The following is a 24,524-nucleotide window of genomic DNA, read 5'->3' as shown; positions in this document are numbered from 1 at the left end:
CTTCTTGATAAAGACTTCTCCCTGTGAATGTGTGAAGCTGATTTCAGATGAGTGCAGAGTGTGTTTAATGAAGGTGCTTCCTTTCCTGGCCAGCATGCAGGATCCAGGAGCCATGTGAGGTAGCTCGCTGGCCAGGCTCTCATCTCCCTCCCAAGCAGAGAGTGGAGGACACCAAGCAGAGGGATGTCTGCAGCCAGGAAAGCATGGGGAAAAGGCTCTGTCCACCGCCAGGGATGGGGCTTCCTGCCGGAGTCTGAACACACTGTGGACGCCACATGGGAGACGGACCACGGTGGCATGTGAGTAGCACCACGGTCGCTTTCCATGCTGCAGCTTGGGTTATTTCTTGTTTAGATTCCTTTAGGGAGGCTCCAGAAGGAGCAGGATGCTAAAGTGCGGTTGTGTGTCCAGTGGGCTTGCTGGACAATGGTGTGCAGGGCCATAGAAGAGCTTTATGTTTTCCAGGTAGAGAATGAGTTTGAGAACCAGGTAGGGGGTGGCTCCCTCAGGAAATGTGAGACAGGGCCTCTGATGGTTACAGGGCTGGGTGTATTAGCGGCATGTGGGATCCAGTTCACGTAAGGAGAGATACGGCAGTAAGTAGGTCTGAAGACTCTGCAAGTACTGTTTCCCTTAGCAAAGATGGTGAGTGGCTGGCTGTGGGTGTCTGTGTGCCTCAGTGTCTGCTCTGTGTGAAACTGTGTGGTTTGGTGTGTGTATGCATGTGTGTATGTGTATATAGATGTGTTCTGTATGTCTGTGTATATGCCCCTGTATGTCTCTGTGAGCAGGTATATCTGCGTCCTGTGTATGTCTGTTTCTGCATAAATGCACATGTGTGTATGTGTGTATTCTTGTATGTATTCATGTGTGTCTGTGTATGGGTGTGCATTGTGACAGTTGTGCTGTATCTTTTATGTATATCTCTGTGTATATGCGTGTGTGTGTATGAGTATATGCATATATGTTCTTTGTGTGTTTGTGATATAGGTATGTGTGTATATATGTCTCTATGTGTCTGTGTCTATATAGATGCCTGTATGGGTGCCCAAGTCTATCTGAGAGTGTTTGTGTGTGCCTGCATGTGTGTGTCTGTGTGTGTATGTGTGTCTGTGTCCTTTGTATTTATGTGTGCACATATATGTATGTGTGTATGTTTCTGAATGTATTCATGTATGTCTGTGGGTATGTACACATTGTGATAGTGTACTGTGTGTTTTATGCGTGTCTCTGTGTATATGCCTGTATGTGTGGATGAGTATGTGCATATGTGTTCTATGTGTGTTGGTGGTTTTGCATATGTGTCTGTGTATATATGCATGTGTGTATATATGTCTCTGTGTGTCAGTGTGTGTATGTAGATGTCTGTGTGCATACCCAAGTGTATTTGAGTGTCTGTGTGTCTTCCTGTCTCTGTGTGCATGGTTGTGTCTATTTGCAGATGTTTGTCTGTATATGTTAGTATGTGTGTTTCTCTTTGTTTATAGATACCTGTGTATGTGCCCAAGCGTGTCTGAGAGTGTCTGTTTGCCTGTGTGTTTCTGTGTGCATGTGTGTGTCTGTATGTGTGTCTGTATATGTAAGTCTGTGCACATCTGTCTGTGTGTATAGATACCTGTGTGTGTGCCTGAGTATGTTCCAGTGTGTCTCTGTGCATGTGTGTGTCTGTTTGTATATATGTGCCTGTATATGTAAGTATGTGTGTTTATAGATACGAGTGTATGTGCCCAAGCCTGAGAGTGTCTGTTTGCCTGTGTGTCTGTGTGTGTGTGCATCTGTATATGTACATCTGTGCACATCTGTCTGTGTGTGTAGATACCTGTGTGTGTGAGCATGTCCTGAGTGTGTCTCTGTGTATGTGTGTGTGTGTTTGTATATGTGTATCTGTATATGTAAGTCTGTGTGTGTGTGGATACCTATATATGCATCTCAGTGTGTTTGAAAGTGCCTGTGTTTTCTGCCTGTATGTCTCTGTGTGCATGTGTGTGTCTGTAAATGTGTATCTGTATGTGGAAGTGTGTGCACATCTGTCTTGTGTCGTGTATGTGCATGGGCATATCTGAATGTTTTGGCGTGTGTGTGTGTATACATGTTTGTATATGTAAGTCTGTTCACGTCTGTCTGTGTGTATACAGATACCCATGTGTGTGCTCGAGCATGTCCGAGTATGTCTCTGTTTGTGTGTTTGTATATGTGTTTCTGTACATGTAAGTCTTTGCAAGTTTGTCTGAGTGTGTGTAGATACCTCTATGTGTGCCTGGGCATGTCTGAATGTGTCTCTGTTCATGCGTGTGTGTGTGTGTTTGTATATGTGTGTCTGTATATGTATGTCCATGCACATCTGTGTGTGTATAGATACCTGTATGTGTATGTGCCTGGGCATGTTGAAGTGTCTCTGTGTCTGTGCATCTGCATGCATCAATGGCTGGGTTTTCACTGTACCCTGGGATACAGTGATGAAACTTGTGGCTGGATTCTATGTGCACTTGCCTTGATCACCCCTGGAACCCGAAAGAAGAAACACAAGAGGAGGCGAATGCTTACAGATCAGCATTACCCTGTTGATGAGTGAGCCCTAGGAGATAAGAGGAGGAACCACAAGCAAGGCAGTTCTTAACCTCTAATGCTCGAGTTGCTGGGAAATGCAGTCCAACCAGACAAACGCTGCCTTGCCCACAAGGGACTTAGTTCTTAGTGATGCTCTATACCTGGATGCATCTGTCTCAGGCAGGCACCTGCAAGTGAGCCCAGCACTCTGGGAGGATGCATGGGTCTGCAAGACATGGTCCAAATTCCATAACTCATAACCCTTCCTAGAAGGGTTTTAGGAGGCAGAGGAGTTTGGCTGGCTTGTTGTTTTCATGATTCAACCCACCTATTTTACCGGCAATCAAGATGAGCATGAATTCTCACTGCAGCTGCTCAGCAGAGAGGGCCGCATCCAAACCAGTGGATCTGCAAGTGTGGCCTCTGCAAAAACAGCCTCAGCATCACCTAAGCCCATCTTAGCAACAAAGATGCCCGGACTCCATTCCAGACCAGAAGGAGCAGAAACGCTGGGGGCTTCACAATAGCCAAGTTATGGAAACAAGCAAAGTGTCCATGGATAGATGAATGAAGAAACTGTGCTCTGTGCACACGATGGAATATTATTCAGCTTTAAAGCATTTCTTCTTTGTCCTGAGAATACTGCTCAGGCAGTGAGATGGGGTTTTTTTTTTCTTTTTTTTTTCTGAACAGGAAATGTGTTAATAAACAAAGAAGGGAAAAAGGAGATTCTGTCATTTGCCACAACACAGATGAACTTGGAGGACATTCTAGTTGATGCACACTAGTTGATGCAATTTCTACATATTATCATTGGTCTTTATGTTTTGGTGTGTTTTTGCAGTGGCTGGTACCTATTTTTCCTTTCCATACATAATGCTTCTTTTAGGAGCTCTTGCAGGGTGGGCCTGGAAGTAACAAAATCCCTTAGCATTTGCTTGTCTGGAAAAAGATTTTATTTCTCCTTCGCTTCTGAAGCTTAGTTTCACTGGATATGAAATTCTAGCTTGAAAATCCTTTTCTTTAAGAATGTTCAATATTGGCCCTTAATCTCTTTTGGCTTATAGAGTTTCTGGTGAGAGGTCCACTGTTAATCTGATGGGCTTCCCTTTGTCGGTGACCTGTCCTTTCTCTCTGGCTGCCCTTAACAATTTTTCTTTCATTTCAACCTCAGGGAATCTGAAGATTACGTGTCTTGGGGTTGATCTTCTCATGGAGTATCTTAGTGATGTTTTCTGTACTTCTTGAATTTGCATGTTGGCCTGTTTTTCTAGGTTGAGGAAGTTCTCCTGGATAATATCCTGAAGGGTGTTTTCCAGCTTGTTTCCATTCTCCCCATCTCCTTCTGGTAGTCCATTCAGTCATAGGTTTGGTCTTTTTATGAAGTCCTATATTTCTTGGAAGCTTTGTTTATTCATTTTCATTCTCTTTTCTGTCATGTTGTCTGCATGCCTTTTTTTCAGCAAGGAGGTCTTCAAACTCCTCTCTTCTGCTTGGTTGATTCAGCTGTCAATGCTTGTGTATGCTTCATGAAGTATTTGTGCTGTGTTTTTCAGCTCCATCAGGTCATTTATGTTCCTCTCTAGACTGGTTATTCTAGTTAGCAATTCTTCTAACGTTTTATCAAGGTTCTTAGCTTCTTTGCATTGTGTTAGGACATCTTCTTTAGCTCAGTGTAATTGTTTTACTACTCATCTTCTAAAGCCTATTTCTGTCAATTTGTCAATCTGATCCTCTGTCCAGTTCTGTGTCCTTAATGGAGAGATGTTGTGATCATTAGGAGGAGAAGACGCACTCTGGCATTTTGGGTTTTCAGCATTTGTTGTTGTTGTTGTTGTTGTTGTTGTTATTCTTTCTCATCTTCCTGAGTTTGTCTAGTTTTGGTCTTTGCTGACCCTTGGATGGGGTTTTTTTTGTGGGGGCTTTGTTGTTGTTGATGATGCTGTTGTTGTTGCTTTCTGCATATTTGTTTTTCTTCCAATAGTCAGGTCCCCCTTCTGTAGGGCTGCTGCAGTTTGCTGGGGGTTCACTTCAGGCTATATTCATCTGACTCACTCCCATGCCTGGAGATGTCACTCAAGGAGGCTGGAGAAAGGAAAGATGGTGCCTGCTCCTTCTTCTGGGACCTCTGTTCTTAAGCGGCACCAACCTGATGCCAGTAGGATAGCTTCTATATAGGACGTCTGACAACCCCTGTTGGAGGGTCTCACCCAGTTGGGTGGCATGGGGAGCAGGACCTGTTTAAGGAAGCACTTTGTCCCTTGCTGGAAGCAGTGTGCTTCACTGAGGGGAAAGTCACTCATCTGGGTTTCTGTATTTCTCATAACTACCAGGAGGAAAGGCTAAGTCTGCTGGTCCACAGAGACTGTGGCTACTCCTCCTGATAGGTACTCAGGCACAGGGAGATCTGAATTCTGTCCCTGAGCCTCCGGATGGAGTTGTTGGAGATCCTAAGGAAAGTCCCACCCAATGAGGAAGGATGGGTCAGGGTTAGGCCTGAAGAGGCACTCTGTCTGCAGATTGCCACAGCCAGTGTGTTGGGCGGTGGGGACAAGTCTTGGGACCAAACCGTCCAGCCTCCCTGGCTCCACCAGGGGAAAGTCACAGCCTGGAGCTATAGAAATGGGTGCCACCCTTCCCCTGCCCAGGGAACTTAGCATGTTAGGCAGTTTCGAATCCCAGTGCTGGCTGCTGCCCCTCCCCCAAAGAGCTCAAAGGGCTTAGACAGCAGGCGGCTGCAGCTGGTGCTGGTCGCCCTTCGCCCCAGGAGTTCGGTAGGCTTAAGTAGATTCCAGCTGAGAGGCCGTAAGAATCTGCGTGTTCTGGGGTTGGGACGCTAGGTCGCAGTGGCATGGGTTCATGAGTGGGGTCTTCCGATCCAAGGGCTGCATAGTTCCGTGGAGAAAGCAGTTTCCCCGGCTGGGTAGCAGGCTCACTCACCGCCTCCCTTGGCTGACGGGAGAGGGTTCCCCTTCCCTGCGTGGCTCTCAGGTGGGCCACCGCACCACACTATTCTGCCTTCTCTCCGTGGGTCACACCGGCCTTCTAGTCAGTTTTCATGAGAGAACCTGGATGCCTTGGTTGCCGGTGAAGGATTCGCATGCTTTTTACGGTTTTCTCCATGGCAGCCTCTGAACGCGGCAGCTTCTAGTGGGCCATCTTGGCCCTGCCCCCGCGTCTTTCTTTAATGAAACCCTCGTGTGATTGGAAGCTGAGACCATTTAGAAATATTCTTTCCTAATGTGGATGTGAAAAGTCGTGTAAAGCCTGTCATTTTATTCCTTGGTGATTGCTGAGGGTGAGGTAGGGTTGGGTGGTGGTTTCACTAAATACTTATGGTAAGGACGATTTAGGATTGGGAGTTGCACCAAGGGCACCCCTTGTTCTTCGACCTTAGGGTTCGGATGGACTTACACCACAGGTGTAATAGTCCCTTTTCATGCTGCTGATAAAGACATACCTGAGACTGGGAAATGTATAAAGAAAAAGACGTTTAATGCATTCAAAGTTCCATGTGGCTGGGGAGGCCTCACAATCATGGCAGAAAGCGATAGGCACACTTACATGGCAGCAGGCAAGCGAGAATGAGAGCCAAGCAAAAGGGGTTCCCTTTACAACACCATCAGATCTCATGAGATTTATTCACTACCATGAGAACAGTCTGGGGGAAACCGCCCCCATGATTCAATTATCTGCCACCAGGTCCCTCCTATAACGCCTGGGAATTATATGGCAGCTACAATTCAAGATGAGATTTGGGTGGGGACACAAACAAGCCATATCTACCAGTTTATCTAGATATTCAACTTGTAGAATATGGTGGGTGGGACTTACCCTCCATAATCACGTGAGCCAATTCCCATAATAAATATCATCTGTATCTATAGCTATAGCTGTCTGTCCTATTGCTTTCATTTTTCTGGAGAACTCTAACAAATATATGCCTTATCAGATATATGATTGGCAAACATAATGTATCTTTTCACTCTTTGCCTTGTTTTTTTTTTCTTTTGTTTTGTTTTGTTTTGGTTTGGTTTTTTTACCCTTTTGCTTGCATCTTCTGATGAACAAACGTTTTGTTGTTGTAGTTTTTAGTGCAGTCCAGTTTACCTGTTTTTCTTTTTTTCTTTTGTTGCCTGTGTCTTTGGTGGCATGGCCAAGAAATTATCCTAAGCTTCCAAAACTTTTTCTAGACCATCTAATGTACATGCAGGGTGGAAAACACAAGATCTGGTTGGGCCTTTCTCTGCTCAGGAATTTCTGGGTGCAGTGACCTGTCCAGACAGCTGAGTCCAATGGTGCTTCACCCCATCTGTACCTCTGTGAATGTGGGCCCCTGCCAAGAAGACTGCATTTTCCAGGAGGGCGAGAGACAAGCCAATCTGGCAAAAGCACACAAGTGAACTCAATGGCTTTCTCCAGTCACCCATCTCCACTGGTGTTGCTGGCTGGCCCTTCATGTCCAAGAAGTGGCTTCACCAGTAGTATCCTAAGAATAGCCCAATACATTAACCGTCAACAATGCCAAACTTTCCAAGACTCACTTTGAGAAAATTTCCTGTTTTTTGTTATCTTTTCCAATTTTTTTCTCAAAGAAAAGTTTGTAAATCTGGCCTCCTGATGAGAGTTTCTTTGTAGCTGCAAGAGGTCATATTCAGAAAGTATGTACCTGCAGAGATTACATTTTTCAAGAAGGTGCTTTATTTTTTCTTCTCCAGATGGTGACATGTAGCGATTTTGCAGAGATGCTACAAACACCCCATCAGAGGGCTTTTGGCGGGGGGAAGGTGACAGATAAAGCCAGTAAAGGATCTAAGATACCCTCCCAAATGTCCGCGGACAGGGCAGTTTCTCATCCCCACAGCTTTCAGCTTTCGCCTGCAGGTTCCAGACCGCTGATGTCAGCCCCTGGAAGGATTGAGGCACAGCTGTCTGCCCAGAGTCCCAGAGCACAGCACAGACATCTTCCAGGATTATAATAAATCAACCAGCATGTCGGCAGTTCTCGTGCCTAAAACCTGCACCGGCTGCTTCTATGGGCCCAGGGAAGGACTTATTTCTCTGCTATGCTTTTATGGATGATTTCCTGGTTGTGGCAAGGGCTTCTGATGCATGTATTCCTCAGTTGCCCTAACCAGATAGATGCTTCAGGCACAATAGTTGTCACAATGACATTTGTATTAATGTGTTCTCACACTACTAATAAAGACATACTGGGTAAATCATAAAGAAAAAGAGGCTTAACGGACTCACAGTTCCACATGGCTGGGGAGACCTCACAATTACAGCAGAATGTGAAGGACACAAAGGCACATTTTACATGGTGGTAGGCAAAAAAGCTTGTTCAGGGGAATTCCACCTTATAAAGCCATCAGATCCCATGAGACTTATTCACTATCACGGGAACAGCACAAGGAAGACCCACTCCCATGATTCAGTTACCTCCCAATGGCTCCCACCCACAACATGTGAAAATTGTGGGAGCTATGATTCAAGATGAGATTTGGGTGGAGACACAGAAAAAACCATATCAATATTTTTCCTGTTCTAATCCTTAGGGAGATAAATTGTCTTACCCTGAAACCTATCTCTGGGGAGAGAGTGTATTCATGATAAAATCTATACTATTCTGGGGGAGAGAACCATCCATTCACCTCCTGGCTTGGACTTTAACCATATGTAAAATTTGTAAGCATGGAACTCTCTCAGAGGCTTCAAGAATCTGTATGTGTTTATGTGTGTATTTGAGACACAGGATATGCTTGTGAGCTACGTTCACTAGGGTATCAGTGAAAATATCCAATAAAATGTTCATGTTCTCAAAAGAAACCCTGTGCCACTATCCATCATGTCCCATTGATATGTGCAAAACACAGATGTGGATGTGTTTGTTGAATGCATTTTGGAACTTGATCTTTAGGTATGAAAGCAACCTCAAACTTACCAGTCAGAATTTTAGCTTGGTGAACTTTTTTTCTGTTGAAAGACTGTTTGATGGTGTGTTGTAACACAGGACTGATTTTAACATTAACCTCTATGTCTTTTTTTTTTTTTTTTTTTGAGACGGAGTCTCGTTCTGTTGCCCGGGCTGGAGTGCAGTGGCCGGATATCGGCTCACTGCAAGCTCCGCCTCCCGGGTTTACGCCATTCTCCTGCCTCAGCCTCCCGAGTAGCTGGGACTACAGGCGCCTGCCAATTCACCCGGCTGGTTTTTTGTATTTTTTTAGTAGAGACGGGGTTTCACCGTGTTAGCCAGGATGGTCTCGATCTCCTGACCTCGTGATCCACCCGTCTCGGCCTCCCAAAGTGCTGGGATTACAGGCTTGAGCCACTGCGCCCAGCCAACCTCTATGTCTTATTTCACCCATTCAAAACTCTGTTACCAACATAAAAACAACTGCCATTTAGATGCACGATTTACTCTATAAAGAATGGATGTTCTAATGAGCTGGATCTCTGCATTCTTGTTGGGAACTACAGTTTACAGAGTGAGAAAGAATGCACAAGAAAATGGAGATGAGAGGAAAGAGAGGATTGTTTTGGAGGACACACACCGACACAGGTACATACACAAGCAGACACAGATACATGCATACATTTATACAGAAACACATGCATACATACAACTGCATGCAAGCACATATATACACACAAACACATGCATAAACTTACACAGAAACTAATGAATACATAAATTTGTATGCATGCAATATATACACACAAACACATGCATACATAAACTCTAGCAGAAACCCATGCATACATACACCTGCATGCATGCACATGTATATGCACACATGCACACACTCATACGGAAACCCATGCATACATACAACTGCATGCATGTGCATATATATACAAACGCATACATGCTTGTTCTCATGCAGAAACTGCATGCATGCACATATACACACAAACACATGCATATATAAACTCATACAGAGGCTCATGCATATATATCTCTGCATGAATGTATATTCATGCACACAAACACATGCATTTGTAATACAGAAACCCATGCACTCATACCAGAAACACGTGTGCATATACAAACACACATAATACACTCATGCAGAAATGCATACATTTGTGCATCTACACATACAAACATGAACACACAGAAACACTTGTGTGTACACAAATTCATACAGAACACATACATACAGACACATAGACATACAGAATCTGAAGGTGAGTCACCCAGGTCAGGGCCAGACTGGGGACATAGCTGAGCCTCCAAGGGCCCATATGGGTGGCAATGGAGCCATAATCAGGTTAAAATCCCAGGTACACAGGCTGCAGACTCCAGCCCCAGTGCCAGCAGCATGCAGGTGAATGAAGCCAGACAAGGCTCAAGCAGCAGCCCAGCTATTCTTCTGCTGAGCCTCCCTTAACTCAAGTCGTTCTCTCCATGGCTAGGAAGTATTTTGCTCCCCACATTTCAGTTCCAGACCTCAGCTTGAAGAAGCTCTTGGTGATGATGGCTGAGGGCAAGACATGAGGAACAGGCCATGCATTTCCTAAGAAGGAACCACAAACCTATGGACACACCAAGGGGATCTCTGGTTTGCACTGAATTTACTCCACCCCATTCTTCCAGCTTAGTGGGAGATTTGCAGCCCTTCAAATTAGCGAACAGATACTAAGTGTGCACATTTTGCAGTTTGCAATGCCTAAAAGTGAGTTCAGTAACCTTTGACACCCAAACAATCAGGGTGGTCCAGGAAGGACAGTTGTGGTCCAGGAAGAACAGCTAATGTTAACAGTGACTAACAGTGACCACCTAGGGCTCTATCGAATTGCATTTGCAAATTCCGTTTTTATCTCACTACTGTAAACATGCAGCATTGTAACCATTTGTGTTATAACTAAATCAGTACCTTTTCTATTTTAATTTTTATTGAGCTCTGACTAGGTGGCAAAATACTAAACTAGCCCATATGCCCACTTGGAAAAGAGCCCAGTCCTGGCAAAAGAGTAAGCTTATTTGTAGGACTGCATTCTACGTTTCATTCATGTGGGGAAAAAAAAACCAAAACTGAAAACATAAAACTCAAGAAGGACCACATGATACAGGTGATTATTTTCTTTTTCTTTCTTTTTTTTTTTTACTTTTGAGAAATATTTCACCAAACCATTTATTAGACTAATTAATGGAAGGGGGGAGCCCTACCTTCAACACACAGAATACTGGCTGTTGGATATGTCCATCTGTTCAGGTCTGAATGTTTCTGTCCCTTCCCTCCAAATCCATATGACAAAGCTCTAACTGCCAGTGTGGGTGTATTTGGAATAATGTCTGTTAAAAGAAAAACCTTAGACAAATTAAATTTAACAGGATAATTAAGCAAAGAATGATTCCCAAATCAGGAAGAGCCCCCCCCACACACACCCCGCAAAACCAGAATAGGTTCAATCTCTGGCACTACGGTATGGTCAAAGATTTATGGACAGAAAAATGAAAATGAGGTACAGAAACAGCTGGATTGGTTACAGCTTGGCATTTACCTTATTTGAACACAGTTTGTACCATTGGCCACCTTTGATTGGTCAAAACTTGATGGTTGGCACAGGAGTGGATTCCAGTCCATTTGCATGTTTGCACATCCAGTTAGGTTACAGTGCACTGTGTGCAGAGAAACTTTCAGGCTGAACTTAAAATATGTGAGGAGGCAGCTTTAGGTAAACTTAATTTAACAGGATGTAATTAAGATTCAATGATATTATGGTTTGGATGTGTCCCCACCCAAATCTCATCTTGAACTGTAGCTCCTATAATCCCCATGTCATGGGAGGGACCCAGTGGGAGGTAATTGAATCATGAAGGCAAATCTTTCCCATGCTGTTCTTGTGGTAGTGAATAAGTCTCACAAGATCTGATGGTTTTATAAATAAGCGTTCCCCTGCACATGCTCTCTTGGCTGCTGCCATGTAAGATGTGACTTTGCTCCTCCTTGGCTCCTGCCATGATTGTGAGGCCTCCCCAGCGATGTGGAACTGTGAGTCCATTAAATCTCTTTCTCTTTATAAATTACTCAGTCTTGGGTATGTCTTTATTAGCAGCATGAGAACAGACTAATACCGATGTCATAAGGATGGAGACCTGATCCGATAGGATTAGTGTCCTTATAAGAAGATACTCTGGGGAGGTCACTCTCTCTCTATCTCTCTGTATATATCTTTCTCTCCCTCCATTCCTTCCTCCCTCACTCTGTCCACCTCACCCTCTCCACCATGTGAGGATCCAGCAAGGAGGCACTGTCTGTGAACCAAGAACCAAGTCCTCACCAGACACTGAATCTGCCATGCCTTGATCTTTGACCTCCAGCCTTCAGAACTGTGAGCAATAAATGTCTGTGGTCTAAGCCCCCCAGGCTATCACACTTTGTTGAGCATTCTGAGCTAAGAGACCATCTCTGGGTGTCTAACCCTTCACTTATCTGTTCCTGGGTCAGATGGATCATACAATCTGCAAAATGGTTGCATGATAGGCCTCCAAAGGAAGCAACTGGACATTGGCCAGCTGAAGAGGTCGGCCAGAGGATCCTACTATGGTTGTTAAGGTACAGCTCTCACTTCCCATCCTCAGGACCCAGAGGAAGCTCATGGATACATGTGTAGGCAGTGTTTTATATTATTCAGCATTTATTTTTGCCAAGATGGCAGAAGGGACATGGGAAACAATTTGTTTCTCACTGATTTCTTCTGCGTAGGCTATGGGTGAGTAATGCTCCTTGAGTGTGTACACCTGTGTGGGCCCAGCCAGCCCTGCTACCAGCAGTAGTGTGGCCTTGTAGGGGAAGGGCTCATACTTTGCTGACAGGGTGGAGAACTTTCTGGTAAAATGCTCCTGGAATTGACATTTGACAGATTAACTGTGCTGGAAGACAGAGTCATAAACAGAGGGTTCTGGGGGAACCACTGAGAGCCAGAACCTCACGGTAGAAATCTGTCATTTATCTATCATCCATCTATCTACCTATCTATTTATCTATCTATCTATCTATCTATCCATCTATCTATCTATCTGTCTATCTCCCATCTATCCATCTACATCTATCTATTCATCTATCTATCCATCATCTATCCATCATCTATTTATCCATCATCTATTTATCTATGTATTTATCATCTGTCACCTATCTATGTCTCTATCATCTATCACCCATCTATTTATCCATTATCTATCTATATACAATCTATTACCCATCTATCTATTCATCTGTCATCTATCTATTTATCTATCCATCATCTCTATCTATCTATTCCTACTATGGAAATGTGCTTTGGTGTGTAGTCAATCAGAGCTTCCCCATGCACAGATTTCATTTGGGTTCAATACTCTAAGGGGTGCATTATGAATGATTTCAAAGAGATTCTAGGTCAATCCTAGAGATCCCAGGTATAAGAAAAGCATTGTGGAAACTCAAGTTCATATCCCTGCTTTGTTTAGGCCAGATGCTAAATAGCCAGGTACACAGAGGTGTGTCTTGGGCTCTCTTTGACACTCCAGGAACAGTCATGTAGGCTCAGATTCTCTTTGCCATCTGACCATTTGTATGAATCCAGTTGATGATATCACAGCACATCTAATAAGCAGGTACCTCCATTAATTTCCTGCCACTGATGCTACTGCATGGGCTGAAGGATGTCATTCAGGAGCAAGAGTGAGGGAAACAATGACCTTCCCAGTGTGTGCAGGAAATAAGAGCTTCCTGTCAAGGAAGAGACGATTCTGTTATATAGCTTAAGCAGATTTCCATGTATCAGACAAACAACTATATTTAAACCAACGCATTTGGGAAAGAATACATATTGGAATATATAGCTCAGCATTGCAAAGAAACAATGCCTGAATTGTTGTGAGTCTTAGTGTACATCCACCAAATATCCTCTCCCTAACAATGGTGGAAAGGAACTACACCTTCAGAATTCTCTGGGACCCTGGCAACAGGAATGACATCCAAATAAAATTGCTTTATATTCCTCTGATTGGTGGAGGGTAGAAATTATGCTTTTTGCTCTGTGGGAAATTGCTAGGTATGCTTGTAATTCAGTAAAGGTCTTCCTACTTCACTCATAGTTAGGCTGAAGCAGAGGCGTGGGAAAGACAAGAAGAGTGAATGTCGGCTGGGTGCAGTGGCTCACGCCTGTAATCCCAGCAGTTTGGGAGGCGGATCACGAGATCAGGATCGAGACCATCCTGGTTAACATGGTGAAACCCCGTCTCTACTAAAAATACAAAAAATTAGCCAGGCATGATGGTGGGTGCCTGTAATCCCAGATACTCGAGAGGGTGAGGCAGGAAAATAGTGTGAATCCGGGAAACGGAGCTTGCAGTGAGCTGAGATCACACCACTGCACTCTAGCCTGGGTGACAGGGCAAGACTCCATCTCAAAAAAACAAATAACAACAACAAAAAACAAACAAACAAAAAAACAGGGGATGAATGTGATTTGAGGCTTTTAGGAATCAGTATCTGACCTTTTTCCTAATAGAAAGGTTTTCTTCCATATGCACTTTCTTCCTCCACTGGAGACTTGGCTTGGAAGCGCCTCATCTGACATTTGAGAACCCTTCACTTGATTGAGTCCATGTAGAGCTCCTGGGGTTGGGATGGGGAGCTTAAACTCCCCTTGGGTAGGGCCCTCTCGGCTTCCCTGAGAAAGTATCTCAGCCAGACATTTGCTCTGGATAGACTTCCAAATTTATCTCTATTGTGTCACTTTGGGCAACTTGAGTAACCTCAGAATACGAGGTAATTACAGCATTTTATTTCCTAATTGACCCAAATCTAATTGCATCCAAAGAGTTGCAATGCCCATAGCTACAGCCTGAGATATTTCTGTAAAATCATGAAAGTTCACAAGAAAGGGATTAGTGGAATTTCTCTGAGCCAAAAAGAGGAGGAATCCATTTGTTATCCTAAGAAGTCCCAAATGCAGAGGACACACATTAATAACAAGATATCCTTCTGTGACCTCAGGGAAATAGTCTCCACTCGTGGCTTGGCCAACATTGTGGCATCAATGTCATCTCGTTTAACCTAACTTTTCTTACACTGGATAGTTGCTTCTATTCATCTTTAACCCCGTTTTCTGCCTTCATATCTGTTCAGGTATGAATTCATAGCTTCCAATCTTACAACTTTCTCGTTGTCTTCACCTGATTCCCTATTCTTTCCCTTTTCCTGATAGTCTTGGTAACAGCTGGAGTTACCCATACTCAAAAATCATAATTTAAAAAGTCCCCATGAATGAGGAGGGCAGAACCAAGAAGGATATCTGGCCTACCACCTTTGCAGAATTCTGTCCAAAAGAATGACTCAATATTACACCTTAAAGCTGTCTCCTATTTCCAAGCAGACAAGATCACTGTGCTCTCCCATAGTGTCAAATAATTCATGCTCTGTTTCTTTCCTTCTTCACACATTTCTGTTCTCACTATACTCGGCCCACACCTAGCACATTGACTGGTATACACCAGGTGCTCAAACAGTATCTTCGCTTCATGAATGAACGCATTTTACCTCTACTCAATGATATCATAACTGATAAGAGTTCTCGGTTTGATTTTTTTTAAATGTATTTATGGAGTACTTCAAAATTTCCTACAGAGCTATAGTAACCAAAACATCATGGTACTGACATTAAACCAGACACACAGACCAATGGAACAGACTAGAGCACCCAGAAATAAATCCACAGATCTAAAGCGAACTAATTTGTGACAAAGGTGCCACAAACATACCTTGAGGAAAAGACAGTCCCTTCAATAAATGGTGCTGGGAAAACTGGATATCCACATATGGAAGAATAAAACTAGACCCCTATCTCTTACCATATACAACAATCAAAATAAAATGGATTAAGGACTTACTTTTTTTTTTCTTTTTCACATGTTTTATTTCAGCCCTCTAAGAAAGTTAATTTTCTAACACTTCCCTTTGACAAGCTATCTTGTTCACTCCCTTGGCTGTCAGTGTCTACCATTTCCTCTTCCACTAAATATTCACAGTACTTTTCCTCTTTTGGGGGGGCCAGTCCTAGTGATATTTCCCAGCCTGATCTTTTTTTTTTTTTTTTCTGTTTATTCAGCATCTTTTTTGGTTAATAGAAGCAGCTTAGGAACATTTATAAATGTGGTTCAACATTCCAATCTGTTTCCATAATCCTTTTTGACTTCTCTCAAGTAAGCAAGTGATGGCTAAGTGTTTCCAGACCTGTGGACATTTTCCTGAGGATATCCTGAGGGAAATGTGGAATCTTCTTGGGCTTTTCCTGAAATTCAGCTCATGAGCTCCCAAGAATGCCTGCTGCAACCATGCACACGGAGTCTCCTCATCTGAAAATAACAGTAGACACACTCAGGCTGAATTGCCTGCTCATGGAAATGTTTCATCTTCATCTTTGGCAGGAAAACAGGTGATTCACACAAAGACAGGTCCTAAGTACTCACCGGCAAGACCCAATCTCTCTAGCCAATTATATGACTTGCCAATTATTTTGCTTTAAAGCCTTATAAATCAAATGAATTTGCTTCTTCCCTGCTTCTCCCAGTTCCTGTTTTTTCTTGCCTTCCTGTAACCTCTTCCCTTCTTAGTGATGCCACTTTCCTATCTATTATATAACTCTGTGGAAGAAAAATCTTTCAATTAGCATTTGAACATGTCATCCATGCATGTTCCTGCACACATGTTGCCATTGGTTAAATGTTGTGGAACTATCAGAATGATGCCTGTAAACTACAGACTATCCTAATCTTGTTGGATATTTCAGTGTGTTTATAGGTGCACTAGCAAATTTTAATGAGCCCTGATAGCATCAATATGAACACGTTGCCAGAATTATTCTAACACGTGTGAACTAACATGTCCACACTTCTACTGCTTCTAACAGGCATAACCTTAAACCCATGAATTTCTATTTTTAAAGGAGTCTGTGGATGTTTCCTGTATCACATGACAGAAACATAGATGCTGTATCATAGCATTTGGTAAGCACTGATGGCAAGCCATGTCACATCCTTGGTTGTAGCTGTTCCTTGAACAGCAATTGGCTTCCCTCCAAATATTCCATGAGGAGAATATGCTGATACTGCTTTGACACTGAAGATGTCGCACTACAAAAAAAAAAAAAAAAAAAAAAAAAAAAAAGGGTGTATATATATATACACACACACACACGTATATAAAAGATTTGGCCAAGAAAACAAAATATTCAGGGAAAAAATGGTTGCTTGAGCGCCATAAGATTTCTGCCTTTGGTACAAAGGTCTGTGTATTTTGTGGACATCCAGAATCACAGCTAATGTAAGAGAGAGCTACCTCTCCCATTTCCAAGGTGCCATGGAGACGTGCTTGCAAAAGGTGGCAGCAGTCCAAGGAGGGCCACTTTCTCTGAGAACGGCAACACCGCTCCAATCAGACCCTCTTTTCAGGGCAGCCTTTCTGTTGAACTTAATGGCAAGGGTCTGACAAATAGAGGAGAGTGAGTGACTTTCTCCTTGCTGTCCTTGAGTCGGCTGCAGGGCTGAGTCCTTGCAACTCTGTGAATGCCATAAACCAGGAGTCCCCAGTGCCTAGGCCATGAACCAGCATTGGTCATGGCCTGTTAGGAACTGGGCCACACAGCAGTAGGTAAGTGGTGCGCAAGTGAGCAAAGCCTTACTGTATTTACAGACACTCCCCATAGCTTGCATGACTGCTTGAGCTCTGCCTCCTGTCAGATCGACAGCAGCATTAGATTCTCATAGGAATGTGAACCCTACTGTGAACTGCCCATGCAAGAGATCTAGATTGTGTGCTCCTTATGAGAATCTAATGCCTGATGATCTGTCACTGTCTCCCATCACCCCTAGATAGGACCTCTAGTTGCAGGAAAACAAGCTCAGGGCTCCCACTGATTCTACATTATGGTGAGTTGTATAATTATTTTATTCTATATTGCAATGTAATAATCATAGAAATCAGGTGCACTATAAATGTAATGTGCTTAAATCATCCTGAAACAATCTCCCACCACCCCCTGGTCCATGGAAAAATTGTCATCCATGAATTTGACTCCTGGTGTCAAAAAAAACTGGGGACTGCTGCCATAAACCATTGATCTCCATTCCTAACAAAATGACACACACACATCTCTCACAGCGGAAAAGTTTAGTTCCATCTTTTCCCTCCTAAGATCATGGGCCAATCCACTTGATTGGCAAAGTTGATGAGCAAGGAAATATCCATCCTCCATCTCCCAACATTTCATTTCCTACAAAGCAATGCTACAATAATCAATTAGGATGGGATGTCTCCTATCAGGATTCCATTCAAACTTTGTAATTTTTGCTCTGTGTCAGGGTTTCCTCGTCAGTTCAATTCAAAAGAGTACGTGTGTCATGAAAGACTACTATGTGAGGCAGGACTTGCGTCTGGAGGCAGGACTCACACACCAGACCAAACTGAGGACTAGCTAAAACAGGGAAGGAACAGAAGCACCTCCCCATAAAACACACCCACCAGTAGGCCATGTCAGTTCACCATTGCCATAGAAACACCCAGAAGTTACCACATCTTTTCTATAAATTTCTAAATAATGCACCTCTTGATTTGCACTCCTTGATTTGCACATATACTTTTTTTTTTTTTTTGCAATGAGACATCTTCAGTGTCAAAACAGTATTAGCATATTCTCCTCATGGAATATTTGAAGAGAAGCCAATCTCTGCTCTAGAGATTTTCCATAATTAAAAGTGGGTAAAAATATGACTCCAGAAGTGGCTCTAAGCTGTGACTCTCAGCCCACTGCCTCTTGGGTAGTCCTCTTCTGCAAGAGCAGCCACAGAACTATGACACTGTAGCCAGAGCTGTAACACTGTAGCCAGAGCTATAACACTGTAGCCACACTGTAACACTATAGACAAGCTGTAACACTGTAGTTGGAGCTGTGACACTGCCACTTCAATCAGTGTGTTTTCTTATATTACCTGCTCACTCTTGTATTCTTTCCTACCTGAAGCCAAAAACTTTTCCAGAGCTAAGCCCCAGTTTGGGGCCTACCTAGCCTGCATGAAGGCTACACTCCAGGTCTGCTGAATCTCTAAGAAACTGAGGTCAATATAGCAGAAAAGAAGTAACTGGCATTCTTCTGGGCAGGCTGCAGCATTTACAGGTGGATAAGGTTGCACAGGACATTGTTGACTGGGGATGTTTGTGGATGAGAGGAAATCACTTTGGGATACACATAGAAATTCTCTGGAGATGGAAGCTGAACGAACAACAGAGCCCTGGTGATAAACTTATTGCCATAACAATGGCAATCATTATCAGCCAAAACTCTTCATGATAACCCCATAGAATAAAGATGATTGGGATACACAAAAGTGATTTTGTGTTTAGGAACTCATCATGGCAGAAAAGACCTGCTCACCATTGTGTCTTCTTTTTTTTTCTTTTTGAGATGGAGTCTCGCTCTGTCACCCAGGCTGGAATGCAGTGGTGTGATCTGAGCTCACTGCAAGTTCCACCTCCTGGGTTCAGGCCATTATCCTGCCTCAGTCTCCCAGTAGCCCCACCTAATTTTTAAACACCCAGCTAATTTTTAGTAGAAACAGAATTTAACCGTGTTAACCAAGATAGTCTTGATCTCCTGACCTCGTGATCTGCCCGCCTCAGCCTCCCAAAGTGCTGGGATTATAGGTGTGAACCATTGCGCCCGGACATGTAATTTCCTTTTTATTTGTATTAAATTAACATGACACAACATGAACTCTTTTAAAGTGCACAATTGTCCAGGTGTGGTGCCTCATGCCTGTAATCCCAGTACTTTGGGAGGCCAAAACAGGTGGATCACTTGAGGCCAGGAGTTCCAGACCAGACTGGCCAACATGGTGAAATCCCAACTCTACTAAAAATACAAAAATTAGTCAGGCATGGGGGCACACACCAGTAATCCCAGCTACTCAGAGGGCTGAGGCAAGAGGATTGCTTGAACACAGGAGACAGAGGTTGTAGTGAGCTGAGATCGTGCCACTGCACTCCAACCTGGGCAATAGAGTGAGACTCTGTTTCAGGGAAAAAAATAAAGTGCACAATTCAGTGGTGTTTATTACACTTGCAATATTGTGCAACCACCGCCACTATCTAGTTTCAGAACTTTGTCCTCACACCAAAAGGACACCCCATACCCACTAAGCGGCCGTTTTGCTTTCCTTCTGCTCCCAAGTCCTACATACAACTACCACTCTGCCTTCTGGGTTTTGAGATTTACTGATCCTGGATATTTCATGTAAATGCAATTATGTACTATGGGGTCTTTTGTGGTCAGCTTCTCTCACTTCTCGTAGTGTTTTGAGGTTCATCCATGTTGTACCGTGTGTCAAGAATTCATTCCTTTCCATGACTGAATAAAATCCCAGGATGCCGATAGACCACAATTTGTTTCATTTTCTTTCCCACTCTTGGTAGGGTGGCTTTGTCCTGGCTTTCCTCAGACAGTTCTAATCTACATCAATGCTCATAAAATTAATAAACACTACATCCCCCTTTAATCACCCACAATGTGGGTGACAAATTGCAAGATTGCTGTAGTTTGGGGATACATCAATGTAAAAATCACAAAACCAGGTGTATTTTTTTATATCCTTACTAACAATTTTGTTCATAGACCATACCATGAGGCTCTTAAGAAAAGATCATCAAAAAACAAAAATGTGGTATTTGGGGCTGCACTTGTAGGCATTGTATAATTCTGCGGTCACTTGAGGAATAAAATTTTCGTTATTGTCTACCAAGCCTCCATGTCCAATGAAGGAGGGAACATGAGGGAATTATTTGACAAATTCAGGCAAGAAATCTCATCTTACCTTTGTGTTTATGAAAAGATGAAGACTTCTGTCTTGAATGAGGACTCCGTGTTTTACTTAGGTCCATGTGTGTAACATTCTGGTTTATGTCTTATCATGATGCCCATTCTCTTAGTAATTAGAGCATTTCACCCCTGCTGTTCTGTCACTTTTCCCTGGGCATCTCATCAACTGATAGGGGCAATAATTCCTCAAGCAATCAGGTAATATCCTGTCGTTATACAACTCCAGGCAAACTTGGAAAGGATGAGTTTCTGTTGATGTTGTCTTTGCTTTCACAGCTAAATCTCTGGGGCTTTCCCTACATAGGCACAGCTGAGCTTCTAATTCCTTTGGAGATGGAAAAAATTATTCCTTGTTTACTGTTGTTTTTACATACACATTTACTGGGTACCTGCTTTGTGTCAGGCAGTATCCTAGGTTCTGGGAAAGCAAAGGTGAATAAGAAACAGACCCTGTGCCCTCAAGAATCTCAGTCTTTGCAATGACTCTCTCTCTGGTAGGTTTCACAAATTGAACTTAATTGTAATAGCAATCAGTTATGTAATTTTCTTCCAAAGGACCTGCTTAGTGCAAAAGGCTTGAAGAACAACAGAACATATTCTTCCCTTTCTTATTTACTCTTTAAAAAAAAAAATTATTCTGTATATTTAAGGTATACAGCCTGATGGTATGAGATACATTTGGATAATAAAAAAGTTACTATAGTGAAACAAATTAGCCTATTCATCAAGTCACATAGTTACCCATTTTTTGTTCTTGTGTTTGGCAAGAACAAATAAAACCTGCTCCTTTAGCAAGAATCCCAAATGCACTACAGTGTTATTCCCTGTAGTTTTCACATGGAACATCAGCCCTCTAGATTTGGTCATCCTATATGTCTATTTTATATCTTCTAACCCAGAGGTCACCAACCCCCAGGCCAGGGACCAGTAGTGGTCCTTGGCCTGGTAGGAACCAGCCTGCACAGCAGGAGGTAAGCGATGGGCAAGCCAGAGAATCTTCATCTTTTTTACGGACACTCTCCATGGCACACATTCAGATCAGTGGCAGCATTAGATTCTGTGTGAACCCTATTGTGAACTGTGCATGCAAGGGATCTAAGTTGTGCACTCTTCATGAGTATCTAATGCCTGATGATCTGTCATTCTGTCCCATCACCCCCAGATGGGACTGTCTAGTTGCAGGAAAACAAGCTCAGGGCTCCACTGATTCTACATAATGGTGAGTTGTAGAATTATTTCATTATATATTACAACATAATCTTAATCGAAATAAAGTACACAATAAACATAATGAACTTGAATCATTGTGAAACCATCCTCCCCGCCCCGACCCTGCTCCCGGTCTGTGGTAAAATTGTCTTGCATGAAACCCGTCCCTGGTGCCAAAAAGGTTGGAGACCGCTGCTCTAACCTTATCTCCCTATTTCCTCCTTCCCTGGACACCCTCCCTGGTATCCACTGTTTTGATAGAGAACAAATGTATCTATCTACATTTGAATTTTTAATTTTTAGATTCCAGATAAAACTGAGATCATGCAGTATTTTGCTTTCTGTCTCTGGCTTATTTCACTTAACATAATGTCCCCCGGTTTTATCCATATTGAGCAAACGTTGAGATCTGGTTTTTTCAGACTGAGTAATATTTCATTGTACCTATTTACTACATTTCTGTATCCGTCCATCTGGCAACAAACAGGATGTTTCCTCATCTCAGCTTTTGTGAATAATGCTACAATAAAATTGGGAGCACAGGTATCTTCACAAGGTGGTGGTTTCATTTCTTTTGGGTATATGTCCAGAAGAGGGATTGCCTGGGTCATATAGTAGTTCTATTTTTAATTCTTTTGAAACCCTCATACTGTTTTCCATAATAACTGTACCAGTCTATGTTCCCACCGATAGTGTACAAGGGTTTCCTTTTCTCCACATCCATATCAATGCTTATTATATTTTGACTTTTTGATAATAGCCATCCTAAAGAAACAAATAGATTCTTTATGCAACTCCATGCATTTTAATCTAAGAGCACAGCAAGGCTATCTAAACTTAGTATCCCAAGACACATCCTACAAATATCCTCTAACACAGCATTGGGGAAGTGGTATTGGGGGAGCCAGGAGTTCACCATGACTTTTGGCAAAGATGAGAAAACGTTCAGAAGTTGTCTGCTTCCAACAAGGACAGCAGTAGGTATCTCAGTCTGCTTGTCCAATTATAACAAGATTCCTGAGACTGAGTAATTTATAAAGAGCAGACATTTTCTCACCATTCTGGAGTCTGAAAGCCCAAGACCAAGTCATGGTGGAGTTGGTGTCTGGTGAATGCTTGTACCTTCATGCTGTGCTCTCACAATGACATAAGGTAGAAAGGCAAAGAGCATAGTCCCTCAAGCCCTTGAATAAGCCACTAAATCCCACGTGTGGGAGGGTTCCACCCTTATGACTTAATCACCTCGTAAAGGCTCCACTACTTCATATTATCAGTGTTCATTACGTTTGAACATACCAATTTTGGGGATACATTGAGACCATAGCAGTAGGATTAAGATAGCACAGTGAGAACTGAGCTGAGGAGGTGGCTAAAGATTCTGGAACAGTCTTGGAGACTGGCCAACATCAGCTAAGGTGCAGACTACCAACCATCAGCAATGAGGAGGCCAGCTGAAGGTGGTATGGCTCTGAAGGCACCTGCAGACTTCAGAGGTGGTAGAAATTGCATGACACCACAAAGATGGACCTTCAGCCACCTCAGTTGCAGGCCAATGTGAGAACAAGGTAGGAAAAGATGCCAGTGACCCATTCTCAGCTTATTCAGCTTGAGGAGCAAGAGGACAGCACCCAGGCAATTCCAAACAATACATTCAAGAGAAAGATCTTTCCTGCTCAGGCACACACTAGGGGAGCTGAAAGTAAACAGCCCCAGTAAGACTTCTGGAAGGATGTGGCAATATTGATTTGTTCCTAGTGAAACCAGGTCCCATATTTTTAGCAAATGTCAACACCAGGGACTGGTGATGATGTGGCTGTAATGTTCTAACCAGAAAGAATGATATTAGGCAGAGAGACCTGTATCTTATTATCTAAAAAATACTGGGGATGTTCTTCTGAATAGTCCTCTATCTATTCTCTAAGATGACTCTAGATGACATTGGTGATGTCTGGAAACTTTCTGGCTGTCACAACTGGGTTGTCCTACTGGCATCTAGTGGGTGGAGGCCCAGGATGCTGTTCCACATCCTATAGTACACAAAGTGGCCCCACCACAGAGAATCATCCAGCCCCAAATTTCAATAGGGCTGAGGCTGAGAAAAACTGCCCGAGGATTAGATTCTCTATCTATCTATCTATTTATCATCTATTTTTCTGCCTTTTATCACATCTAATATCTATCACATCTATCACCGATCACATCCATCTATTTATCTATCATCTATCATGTCTAACAACCATCTTGCACACTGATCATATCTATTAGCTATCATATCTATTATCTGTCATATCTATCACCTACATATATAATTGATCATATCTGTCATCTACTTATATGTCATCTATCTATAATCTATCATATTTATCCTCCATTATATCATTTATCTTTCATCTATTGTATCAATCATCTATCAATCTATCATTATCTACGTATCATCTATTCATACATCACGTCTATCTACCTATCCATCTATCCATCATCTATGTATCTATCAATCATCTATCCATCTATCATTTATATCTGTCAATCTATCTATAATCTATAAGTCCATGTATCTATTTCTACTTATCATCTATATACCTATCCATCTAATATCTATCCACTATCTATCATCATTATTATTTATCTATCTATCATCTGTCTATCAATCATCTATCTGTCTGGCATCTGTATCTATTTATCTGTTTATCAATTATCTATATCTTATCTATGATCTATCTATATCCATCTGGCTATGTCCACCATTTATCTATCTATGCCAGTGGATTTCAAATGGGGGGAATTTTCTCTCCAGGGGACATAATATCTGGGGACATTTTCACTTGTCTCAGTGAGTGAAGGGGTGCTCATGGCATCTGTTGTGTGGATCCCAGGGATGTTGATCAACACCCTACAATGCACAGGACAGC

Source organism: Macaca mulatta, chromosome Y (assembly GCF_049350105.2).
Source record: "Macaca mulatta isolate MMU2019108-1 chromosome Y, T2T-MMU8v2.0, whole genome shotgun sequence".
Classification (NCBI taxonomy): Eukaryota; Metazoa; Chordata; class Mammalia; order Primates; family Cercopithecidae; genus Macaca; species Macaca mulatta.
Note: the sequence above shows the minus strand (reverse complement) of the source record.